Source organism: Rhinopithecus roxellana, chromosome 4, assembly GCF_007565055.1.
Source record: "Rhinopithecus roxellana isolate Shanxi Qingling chromosome 4, ASM756505v1, whole genome shotgun sequence".
NCBI lineage: Eukaryota > Metazoa > Chordata > Mammalia > Primates > Cercopithecidae > Rhinopithecus > Rhinopithecus roxellana.
In genome coordinates, this window is record NC_044552.1 from 170716733 (window position 1) to 170727963 (window position 11231).

Below are 11231 nucleotides of genomic sequence, written 5' to 3' on the forward strand. Positions count from 1 at the left end.
CAGAATATAAACCAAAAATGGTAAAACACCTGTTTTTATAGACGGAGGTTCTCTTTCTTGATGTTCAGCTTTTTCTAGAGAAAGAAATCAAATTTCACTGGCAATCTGTGGATTCTTCAGCAAATATTTCTTATTTACATATTTGCAAGTGATCCTCAGTTTACCCAAGAGGCATACCCCAAAGCTGTTTTCGTGTAATTTGAAACAAAGAAAGCATATTGCCATAAAAACACATTATAAACATGGTTAGGTTAGGTTCATTCTCAGGACACCCAGGGAAAGACTTTTTTCTACATTTGGCTGAAAGACAGTATCAGGGTTTTATCTCTTTGGGGGCTGTGTTGTATAAGAGGATAGAATATGGCAAAGAGGAGAATAAGAATACTGTTTTATTTGCTGAAAGTTGAGTCATTCTTTAGGGACATTTTTAGTGGATGTTATTTGTCTTTGGCATTTTACCAATTCCTCTTTTTTCCTCTCTGCCTAGCTACCTTCTTGCCAGTAAGAACCAATGCACTGCTGAACACTAGTTTCTTATTGAAAATTTAAACTATATCTGTTGTATTCCAGAGAGTAACACATTTTGTATTTTTTTGACCCTTACCACCCTCCCTTTCCAGGTTTTCTTAAAACTCTCATAGCTGAATCTCAACTATTCTAGGATATGACAAAATGAAATAAAAATGTATGAGTAATTGACATCCCTCTTAGTTCTCTGAAAAATATTTGAATTGAAAATTTTAAAGAGATCATTCTCTTTCATCAAAAGTAGAATTTAAAGTCAACCATATAGGTGGAATATCTTGAATGGGATTGAGAATATCTGTCAGTTGAGTAGGACTCTGGAACAGACCAAGTATTACCTCTAATGACCTCTAGGATCAGTTCTTCTGAGCTGTTCTTGATGTTTACATGTCCTTTCTTTCCCTCACTCCTGAATTTGGAGTTTCTCTAAAATTACTATTTTTCCCCCAAATCATGCACCAACAGTGAAGTAGGTGGGAAGATGTGGGACCCCAGGTGTCATCAGACTAAACAGATATTTGTAAATTAGGAACTGATACCTTTCAAGAATAAACTTCCATGAACTGAATTTGCATAAATGTTATAGTAAATAAGCATTCAAAATAAAAGAAAATGAAGAAGTCAATATTCAAGGTATTAAACTGTTATAACAACATCAAAAATAAATCGAGGGAACAATAATAATATAAAACATATATTCAAAATACAATTCACAGGTTCTAGGATGTGAATATGTTCTGATTAGAGCCATGCCTTTGTGCTATATATCCTAAACCATGTATATGTATTCCTAAGCTGTGTCACACATTTACCTTTGGACCTTGTGAAGCTATTTTGCATGCAAGAGCCAGAATATATTTGATCAAAAGCCATTCATGCATTTGTCTAAGCTTGTGTTCCACAAATGTACACCATTCAATGACCAATACCACAATTTTGACACAATATTGAATATATTTACTACCACAGTGGGTAAATATTCATGCCTTCCTGAGTCCAAAAGTCATCTTTAAACTCTCCATCACTATACTTTCTGTGTTACACCTGTACAGTGAAACGAAGGATCTTCAAAGTTCACATTCATGAGGACATTTCATAATTATAATGGACCAATGGCAAAATGTTTATAATTAAATGGATTTCTAAATGCCAAAGTTTACCTACAGTTTAATTAATGCAGCTTAAAGTAAAGAGATTAAAAACAGTATATGGTTCATAACACTGACAATTGTATATCATTTCATTTTCTTTTGTTATTCATTACGTGTGATTAAAAGATTTCCCACCTACTTGAACTTACTGTGAGTGGTATTTCATAGCCTATAAGGATTCCCTCTTTTAATGAACAATAGTGACACACTTTTACTTTTGTATAGTTATAGTCATTAATTAGTAGTGAAACACAAGAATGTTAAATCAATGCCATAGCAATAACATTAATTTACCACGAATAACAATTACATAGCAATCACATTAACTTATCATTAATAGTTATTTAGCCACAGGCAACACTGAAAATAACATTTTTCTTAAAAAAAAACTAAGCAAATTGTTAAAGCTGAAATGGTCAAGCGATATTTCTCAGGTGTTATTCTATTCATCTCTTACTTGCTGGCTTGGGCTTGGCTGTGGAGAATGGAGGGAAGCACATGGCATATTGATGAGTACAAACCATGGAAAAACTGTTTAGTATTTGTATTTACTTATTCTTAGCTTTAGGTCCCCTTCTTAGGTTAAGCTTAACCTGTTTTCTTTGACCACTAATATTTTACTGTCAGCAAATACATTAATTGAACTGCAAAAAACTAGTAAGACATGTTATGCACATAAAATTTAAAATAATCTATATATTTGAGTCACAAATACATTGAGCTAGCTTCTTCATAATTCCCAAACATCCATACAACTGAATAAGATACTCAGGTGGTCATATTAATACCTCAGGGTACAAATTAAGCAAACATTTACTAAAATTATAAACTTAGGCAGTAGTTGGAATAAAGGACAATGGTCATATAAAGTAATGTGAAAATGGCCTAATGAGATTTCTTTCTTTCTGCTGATAAACTAGTCTATAATTTCTATAAATAATTAGATCTCTCCTGATTTCTATTATATTTTTCCTCCAAGAAACTATTTAAATCCTTATTATCTGATTATCTCAGGAGAAAAAAAAATGTTTCACAGAGTTTTTCTTTTGGAATGATTATTAGTAAGAGACAAGGTTCTCTTCATGGCTGAGGTGGGTAGGATTTCTGTCTTGGAATCAAATGAGGAGGTTTAGTCACTCAGATGTGAATTGATTTCAAGACTCATAAGTTTTCTTTTTCCTTACAGGAAAAACTTCTGAAATGCAAGAGTATGTGTCTTTTCTTTTTCATATGAACTAATGAGACACGGAGTGCTTTCAGTTTAACATTTTATGTTCTGTTGATGATTCTTTAAGGCAGACTTTAAAGTTATATAACCATATACCTCTCTATGGAGCTTTCATGGAAGTAAATTATTCCAGCTCATTTATAAACAGCAGGAGGAAATGTGGTTTAAAAATAAGATTAAACACCTACGTATACATGATAATGCATTATATAGATTTTCCCATGAATTACACATAAGCTTAGGTCAATCACACTTAAAGTTATGCTACTCTAGTTATTATTTTTTAATAAAAAATTATATTGAACACATTTTAGTTATTCTCAAGAATTCAGAATGTTAGAAATTATGGTACTAAAAGTCTGCACACTTCAGTGAAGGTGTGTGTGTGTGTGTCTGCATGCACACATATGCATGCACCACATATCATATAAGACATAAAAAGGGTATAAAATACCTTATTTACCTGTTTTTTCTATTGTGACAGCTTTTACCTGCTTGAGAAGTTTTTCTTCTGTGATAGGAAAAAACGTTAACACAAGTAGGGAATTTGAATACATCAGTGACGTATTTTAACCATGATTTTTGTATTCTTTTTGAAATAGTACCAATGCCAAGGAAAACTTGTTGCCTCAACAAAACAAGCAAATAATATCTTCTATTCAAATTGGATGAAAGCACAAAGAAAATCTGTCCAGCTGAAATGTCCTTTGCAGCTATCTTGCTATAGAAGTTTTCCTAACTTAAACTGCTCCCTAACGTGCCAGTATGAACTCTATTTTTCACTTTCACTGTATTTCAGTGTATTTATCTGCCCATAGGTACTGCCTTATAAAATACATGTTCCCTTTCTGTTATTAAGTTAGAATAGGAAGAAGCAATTTTTGATCTTCTTGTGCCGATACCTCCCTGGGAACCCAGGAATAGGCGGAGAACCCAAATTTTTTACAGTGTGAAGCTGGGGAAGAACAAAGTTGATACATTTGCTGGATGTCCTCTGTTCTCAGTGATTTTTCATAGTCAAAGATGTTTGGGTCAAAGTAAAGAGATTATTGCCCTGATACTACATGAAATTAAACTTCTCAAGCATTTCGCACTGGGTATGAAATTGACTGATCAAATATCCTAAGTAGAAATTTTCACTGGATGACAGAATTTAAAGACCATGATGGTGTAACTGAAGTAAAAGAGTCGTTCCTACAAGACAATGCATTTCATGTATGCTCAGAGACTAAAGTCTGTCACTTCTCTTTATTTCACCTCAAATTGACTAATATTTGGGACATAAGAAAATAACAGTGTTTCATGTAACGAGGAGCTTCTAAAAGTTGTTTCTAACTTTCGGCTTTCCTCAATACAGACAGCTCTTCTCACCTCTCCACACTTCAGCCCTGCTTTCCTTATTCCTATATTTTCTGCTGTTGGTGTCTAATAGTTTTTTTATAGCATATGGAAAACAAATCAAACAGACTAAAACCCATTGTGTACAGATTTTTTAAAGTACAATTTATAAAAGTAAGCAAAGGATTTCCTAAGATTTGCTTAGAGAAAGTATGTTTTTCACTTTTCAAAGATTCTGGCCTAACTATATTCACAACATTGGGTACATAATTCAGCCTGGAATGAAAAATAATATTCTACAGAATAATTGGGGCTTGGGTGGCCTCAAAATTAAATTCATATTTAATTAGCTGAAATAAAAACTTGTTTCTATTCTTAAATAAAAATTAATTCATAACCTTGTTTTGATAAATTATGTATCTTTTTTTTTTACAAGCAGAACACATTAGCTTACTTCTACTTTCTACAAAATGCAAGACCAGGAATAAAAAGAAAAGAAGAAAGTGAAGGAAGGGTGAAGAAAAGAAAGAGTCAGGAAAAGAAGCAGGGAGAAATGTTGATTTCTTCAGCATTTTTAGGACTTGGAGAGTCTAAAATGATCGTATTTGAATAAGCCAATCTGAATTACAAGTTTGGTCAGAATGCCGTGCCCAAATCAGAATAAAACAGCAAGCATAGAGCCCATTCATCTAAGTGTTGGGTGACTATGGTTTTTGTGCAAAGCTAAAGCTAACTCTCTGATGGGAAGGGAAGAGTAGTTGTCTAGTTACATCTCACTGGTTAAGTTCTTAGTACAAAAAAAAAAAAAAAAAAAAAAAAACATTCTGAAGATGACTAAAATTGGAGATGGTCCAGAAGCTGAATTGTCCAAATAACTTTAGACTTGCCTCTAAACTCTTACTTCTGCTAAAATTAAACCATTGAGAGACAATATGAGACTACAAATACCACCTGCAAAATACCTGGTTTACCATGAGAAACAGTCTTTTCTGGTTTCACTATGTCTTGTTCTGAAAATAATAAAAAGAAAATCTTTTTAGGTATTGGGAAGCTGGGAAAATAACTAGCAAATATTAGCAAATGTGCCCATAGAGAAAAATATTCTGAAACCTTCATATCATCCTTGTTTCTATGTAAAACTTGAAGGTTTTAGTTCATGAAAACAATATGCCAAGAATTCTTATTTACAAAATTTTTGAAACTATAGTTTTCAAAGCATAGGCTGTAATAAAACATGAATATAAAAGTACAGATTGAAAATACATGATTTTGAAAACATTTCAAAATTTCTTGTAAAAAATTCTACATAAGCATAAAAGATAAAATTAACATACATACTGTGTATTTGAACTTTTTCAGATACAGCTAAAAAGAATAAATAAATAACATATTAGATTAAATTACCTGCAAAATGGAGTATTTACCAACAACAAATATAATTGGTTATTGTAAATAGAACTAGGCATAACTAGTTTTAAATAGCATTGGGTTTCTGGTTAAAGTAAAACTGGCAAACATACAAAATGCTTTTATCTGGTAAAACATACCCACTTACAGCAAATAAATATAATCAAGAAAATAAATAATAAAATAATAATAAATCATAATAATATTTGTAATGTAACAAGGCTGCTATGAGCCTTGATATATTATAAATATATCACAAGAGCAACTATATCCAAGCTTATAATCAGCTGCCAGGTAAGTTCTGGTGAGAATTCAGGGGCTGAGGTACTATCGAATATATGTCTAGATTTTGATTCTTGATTTGTTGATGTTGAAGAATCTTGCTAAGTAACCTTTTATAATGAAGAAATAGCTACCATAGAGCCTGAGGGTTTTTTTGAACTTGCCTCAGGTCAATAGCTAGTTGGTACCAGAGGTACGACTTAAACACTAAATAACAATACAGACTTGGAAAGGTCATCCTTTTTTTTACATCAACCTTCTAATAAAATGATAGCATTTTAGGGACAATCTCTTAATGGGAGCACCCAGGGTTTGGTGAAAATCAGATGTGGGGCAGACCCCTAGCTTCAAAATAGATTAACTTGAAAATCCTGGAATAATAACTTATTTTCTGAACTTGATCTATTGAACTGCTTCTTCAGATATTGAGTATAGATAATAATTGCCATGCTGTCTGTTTCTCATAATGATATGATGAAAGTAAAAATCCTATGCTGGTCCTTAGCTCACAATAGATGCTTAATAAATTCTTGCTCTCATTCCCTTCAAACCACAATAGTCTATAACTTTATGATTTTATGATTCTGGTATATTACTGGAAATACTTCAGAATTATGAAAACAAAGCCACCAGAATTATCGAAATAAAGCCATAAGTTAAACATGATTATTATTAATTTCATAAAAACCTTAGAAATGTCTAAAGAAACCTGCAGTCTCTGTTGAGATTTATTTAAGGCCATTTTCTAGATGCTTTTGTCTAGGGAATATTTCCATTCTCACCTAATCCAGTGCTATAAAATCATGTTGAGCAACGGAGTGGACAAAGTAATGAGGAACTTGGAGACTCTGTGCATGTCTCCCTAGTGAGATGTAAGCCTCTTTTAGTACTTAATACAATAAAGGTAATGTCAACTCTGAATCTATATAAAATAAAGCTCGTGTTACCTGGTTTTGCTTCTTTTTTAATTTGGGGCTCTGAGGGAGAGAAAAGGCAGAAAATGTAAAACCTGAAAACATAAACTGGAATACAAATTAATTTTTAGAAATAACTTTTTTGGTTATCATAATTGGGAGGCTGAGGCAGGAGAATTGCTTGAACCCAGGAGGCAGAGATTTCAGTGAGCTGAGATCATGCCACTGCCCTCCAGCTTAGGTGACAGAGCGAGACTCCGTCTCAAAAAAAAAAAAAAAAAAAAACTAAAATTTATTCCAGTTTTACGCTGGTTTGCCAATGGTGGACTATTAAACACAAAAGAAAAACATGCTTTGCACTTGTCTGTCAAGTTGTTGGTATAGCTAGTTCTTTTAAATCTAAATTTTCTACTTTTTTCTAAGATGATTGTTGCAGGAAATGGTTCCAAAGTCAACATAAGACAAATTATTTTAACAACAAGAGTTGGAAGAGACTCTTTGAAATAGATCTAATTGGGTACTTACGTGAGTTAGCAATTTAGACATCTAGTGTTATGGCTCAAATGTGTTCTCCTAAACAATCTGTTGAGTCCTGACCCCCAGTACCTCAGCATGTAACCTTATTTGGATAGAGTTGCTACCTACGTAATTAGTTAAGATAAGACGAGGTCATGCTAGAGAAGGGTAGGTTCTTAATCCAATATGACTATTGTCCTTATAAGAAGAGGAGAAGAGACAGAAAGAGAGAGACACAAAGAGAGAAGATGACCATGTGATAATAGAGGCAGAGATTGAAGTCATATATCTTCACACCAAGAAACACCGAGGATTGCTAGAAAACACCAGAAGCTAGCAGAAGCAAAGAAATATTCTCCTCTACGGTTTAAAAGGAAGTGTTGCTTTGTCAACACCTTGATTTTTGACTTCTAACCTCCAAAATTGTGAAAGAGAAAAATTTCTATAGTTTTAAGCCACACAATTTGTGATATTTTATTGTAGCCATCCAAGGAAACTAGTCAATTTTGGCTTAGGAACATAGGTGCTGCTGAAACAAATACTTATACACGTAAAAGTGGTTTTGAAATTGGGTAATGGGTAGAGGTTCGAAGAATTTTGAGACACTTAATATAGAAAGCCCAGGTTGTTTTTAAGAGACTATTGGCAGAAATATTGACATTAAAGGTTATTCTGATGAGGGCTCAGAAAGAATTCAAGAGAGCTATAGAAAAAGCTCTTGTCATTTTAAATGGTGCCTTTCTGACTTAGTCCATTTGGTGCTGCTATAATAGAATATCACAGACTGGGTAATTTACATGGAACAGAAATGTATTTCTTATACTTCTAGAGACTGTGAAGTTCAGGATTAAGGTATTAGCAGGTTTGGTCTCTGGTTCGAAGATGGTACCTTGCTACTGTGTCCTCCAGAGAGAAGGAATGCTGTGTCCTTACAGGGCAAAGGCAAAAGGAGAAGACAGCAGGCTAGTTGAACAACGCATGAAACCTCTTTTATATGGGCCTTGTTCCCATTCACAAAGGAGGAGTTCTCATGGCCTAATCACCTCTTCAAGGCTCCAGCTCTCAATACAATTTATTCTATTTATTACACAGGTAACACTTAAATTTTGAGAAAACACATTCAAATCATATAGATGTATATTAGAAGTAGGAATAGAATGTCGCTAGATAAATGAATTTTAAAGATGAGGTCTCAAGAAAATGAGGAATATATTATTGGCCACTGAAGGAAAGGTAATATTTGTTATACAGTAGCAGAAAACTTGGATAAATTGTGTTCTTCTGTTAGGTCAAAGGTGGAGATCATAAGTGAATACTTAAAAATTTAGCTAAGAACATTTTCAAGCAAAGTATGGAAGGTGCAGGTTGATTTTTCCTTGTTGTTTATAATAAAATGTGAAAGGAAAGATACACATAAATTGAAGAAGAAAGTGTTATCAAGTAAGAACTGGCACTTACTGATTTGAAAAATTCTCAGCCTATCTAGACAGTGTGACACGGAGATAGGGCCAAGGATGGCTGGACAAACTTTTGCTAAAGAGATTAGATGTATGACTCATGGAGCCACTTCAGCAGAAGACAGAAATAGAGATGTGGTTATCCAGGAAAGATCTGTGGAGGACCCTCTTATCTAATAGTTTAGACGCCCCATGAATTAATTGTGATACTAGTCAGGTTTTTGAGAATTTTAAAGAAGCAAAAACAATGCCAGCCTGGACAAAAAGGGACAGAGGCATGATAAAATGAAGGGATAATGACTGTAAGAGAAGAGCTATGAATTCAAACGCTTGGATCGATGGGACCTCCTGTGGCAGACAAGGCAGGGCTCTCGGCTCGCTGACCTAAAAGGGCAGGGCCACTGTTCCACCAGGTCCAGAGTACAGAGCACTGAGCCAGAGAGAATATTCTCAGGCTTTGAAATATGCTAGGTTTTGGATTTGCTTTAGGAATCAGGACCTCTTTTTATTTTATTGTAATTTCTTCCCTTTAAAATAGGAATGTCCATCCTATACCCGTCTCATCATTTTATTTTGGGAGTAAATAATTTGTTTCATGTTTTCACAGGTTCACAGAGAAGAGGAATTTTGCTGAAGGAAGAATCATACTCCAAGTTTCATATATAACTGATTTAGATGCTTTAGATAATGAGATTTGGAACTATTGATTGATATTTAGAAGAAATTTTGGACTTAGAACCATGCTAGAATGGTTACGACTTTTAGAAATGTTGGGATGGGGGGAACATATTTTGCACCTATGGAAGACATAAACTTTGGGCCAGCCAGAGAATGGACTGTTATGGATTTAATTGCGTCTTTCCAAAAGGTATGCTTACAACCTAACCTCCAGTACCTTAAAATATGACCTTGTTTGTAAATAGGGTTATTGCAGATGTAATTAGTTAAGATGTTGTCATAAGGCAGTAGGGTGGATACTTAATCCAATATGGCTGGTGCACTTATTAGAGGAGAAGGGTTTGCAGAGATAGAGACACAAAGGGAGAAGGTTTCCAAGTGATGATGGAGGCAGAGATTAAAAGTGATGCTTCTACAAGCCAAGGAACATGAAGGATTGCTGGAAAACACCAGAAGATGCAAGGAAGAATTCTCTACAGATTTCATGGAAAGCAGGTCCCTTGTGACACCTTCATTTTGGACTGCTACCCTCCAGAACTATGAGAGAATAAATTTCTGTTGTTTTAAGCCACCCAGTTTGTGGAATTTTACTACAGTAGCCCTAAAACAATAATACAATTATGAAACATTAAACAAAATTTTAACTGTGCTCAGAACCAGACAGTTGAGTGTTCTTTTGAAAAAGTTTCTACTGCCTACTGTAGCCTTCAGAAATGTGCATCTGACTGAAAAGCCTCAAAAGAGAGAAGGATGAGAACAGATGTTTTGCTGATTGAATGTCTGTGTCCTACAATAATCAGAGAAAATTTTGGTTTTGTGGGAGTCAATTCAATTAGTCAGTTACTTCTTCTGAACCATGTAAATTTCTCAGAGATTTCACCTACGCAAATAGAGTTTTTTCTAGAAGTGGGTAACATAGAGAAATATATATTTTATTAGTTTTTTTAAGTTGGTCAAGGATAAAATTTGATACAATATTTGTACTAGGACATGACATTTGCAAAGAGATATTGTGCTATTTATTATAAACATAGAAAGCATATATGTCTATAAATAAAATATACATACCTGGCTTCTCTTCTTTATTTCCTTGTAGTTCTAAAAATATAGATGAACATTAGTAAAAATGATTATAGAAAGATATTCATTTCCTGTATTCATGTATATTTATTTTTATATAATTATTTTCTATGTTATTCATTGGTTTCAATCTCATATTAACTTTGAAAAGTTAATGTCATATTAACTGTCTTCTTATGATTGTGGCAAACTAGTACGTAACAACAAATTCCTCACTATTGATCCCAATAAGAAATATTTCGAGGGCTAGGCATGTTGACTCATGCCTATAATCTTAGTACTCTGGGAGGCCAGCCAGGTTTGTTGGTGGGTGCCTGTAATCCCAGCTACTGGGGAAGCTGAGGCACAAGAATCACTTGAGCCTGGGAGGCAGAGGTTGTTGTAAGCGGAGATCACACCATTGCCCACTGCCTGGCCAACAGAGTGAGACTCTATCTCAAAAAAAAAAAAAAAAAAAAAAAAATTTTTGGGAAAATAATGGAAATGTGAGCTGAGATTTTTAAGGACAATGTGAGGAAAGATACTTCCAGTGAATAAAGGACGAAGGCAAATTTTGGCATAGCATTTTCTCAGAAATACATGGAAGAGAATGAGTACATTGTCTGTACAAAACAAGCCTTTGACTATAAGCAAAATATTGAACATGAAATCAAGA

General features: G+C 33.9%; 1 protein-coding gene across 1 annotated transcript in view; it reads right to left on the reverse strand.

Moving 5' to 3' along the window:
• The window catches only part of LOC104671782 (triadin), a 62111-nt gene extending 51530 nt beyond the window's left edge, over positions 1-10581 (reverse strand). The window contains exons 1-7 of the mRNA XM_030929026.1: positions 10565-10581; positions 6879-6908; positions 5581-5607; positions 5205-5252; positions 3368-3415; positions 2134-2151; positions 30-74 (exon numbers count right to left, since the gene is read on the reverse strand). The gene's annotated coding sequence lies outside the window, so the exon portion shown is untranslated. The remainder of the gene's footprint in view (positions 1-29; positions 75-2133; positions 2152-3367; positions 3416-5204; positions 5253-5580; positions 5608-6878; positions 6909-10564) is intronic.
• Positions 10582-11231: the final 650 nt, after the last annotated feature.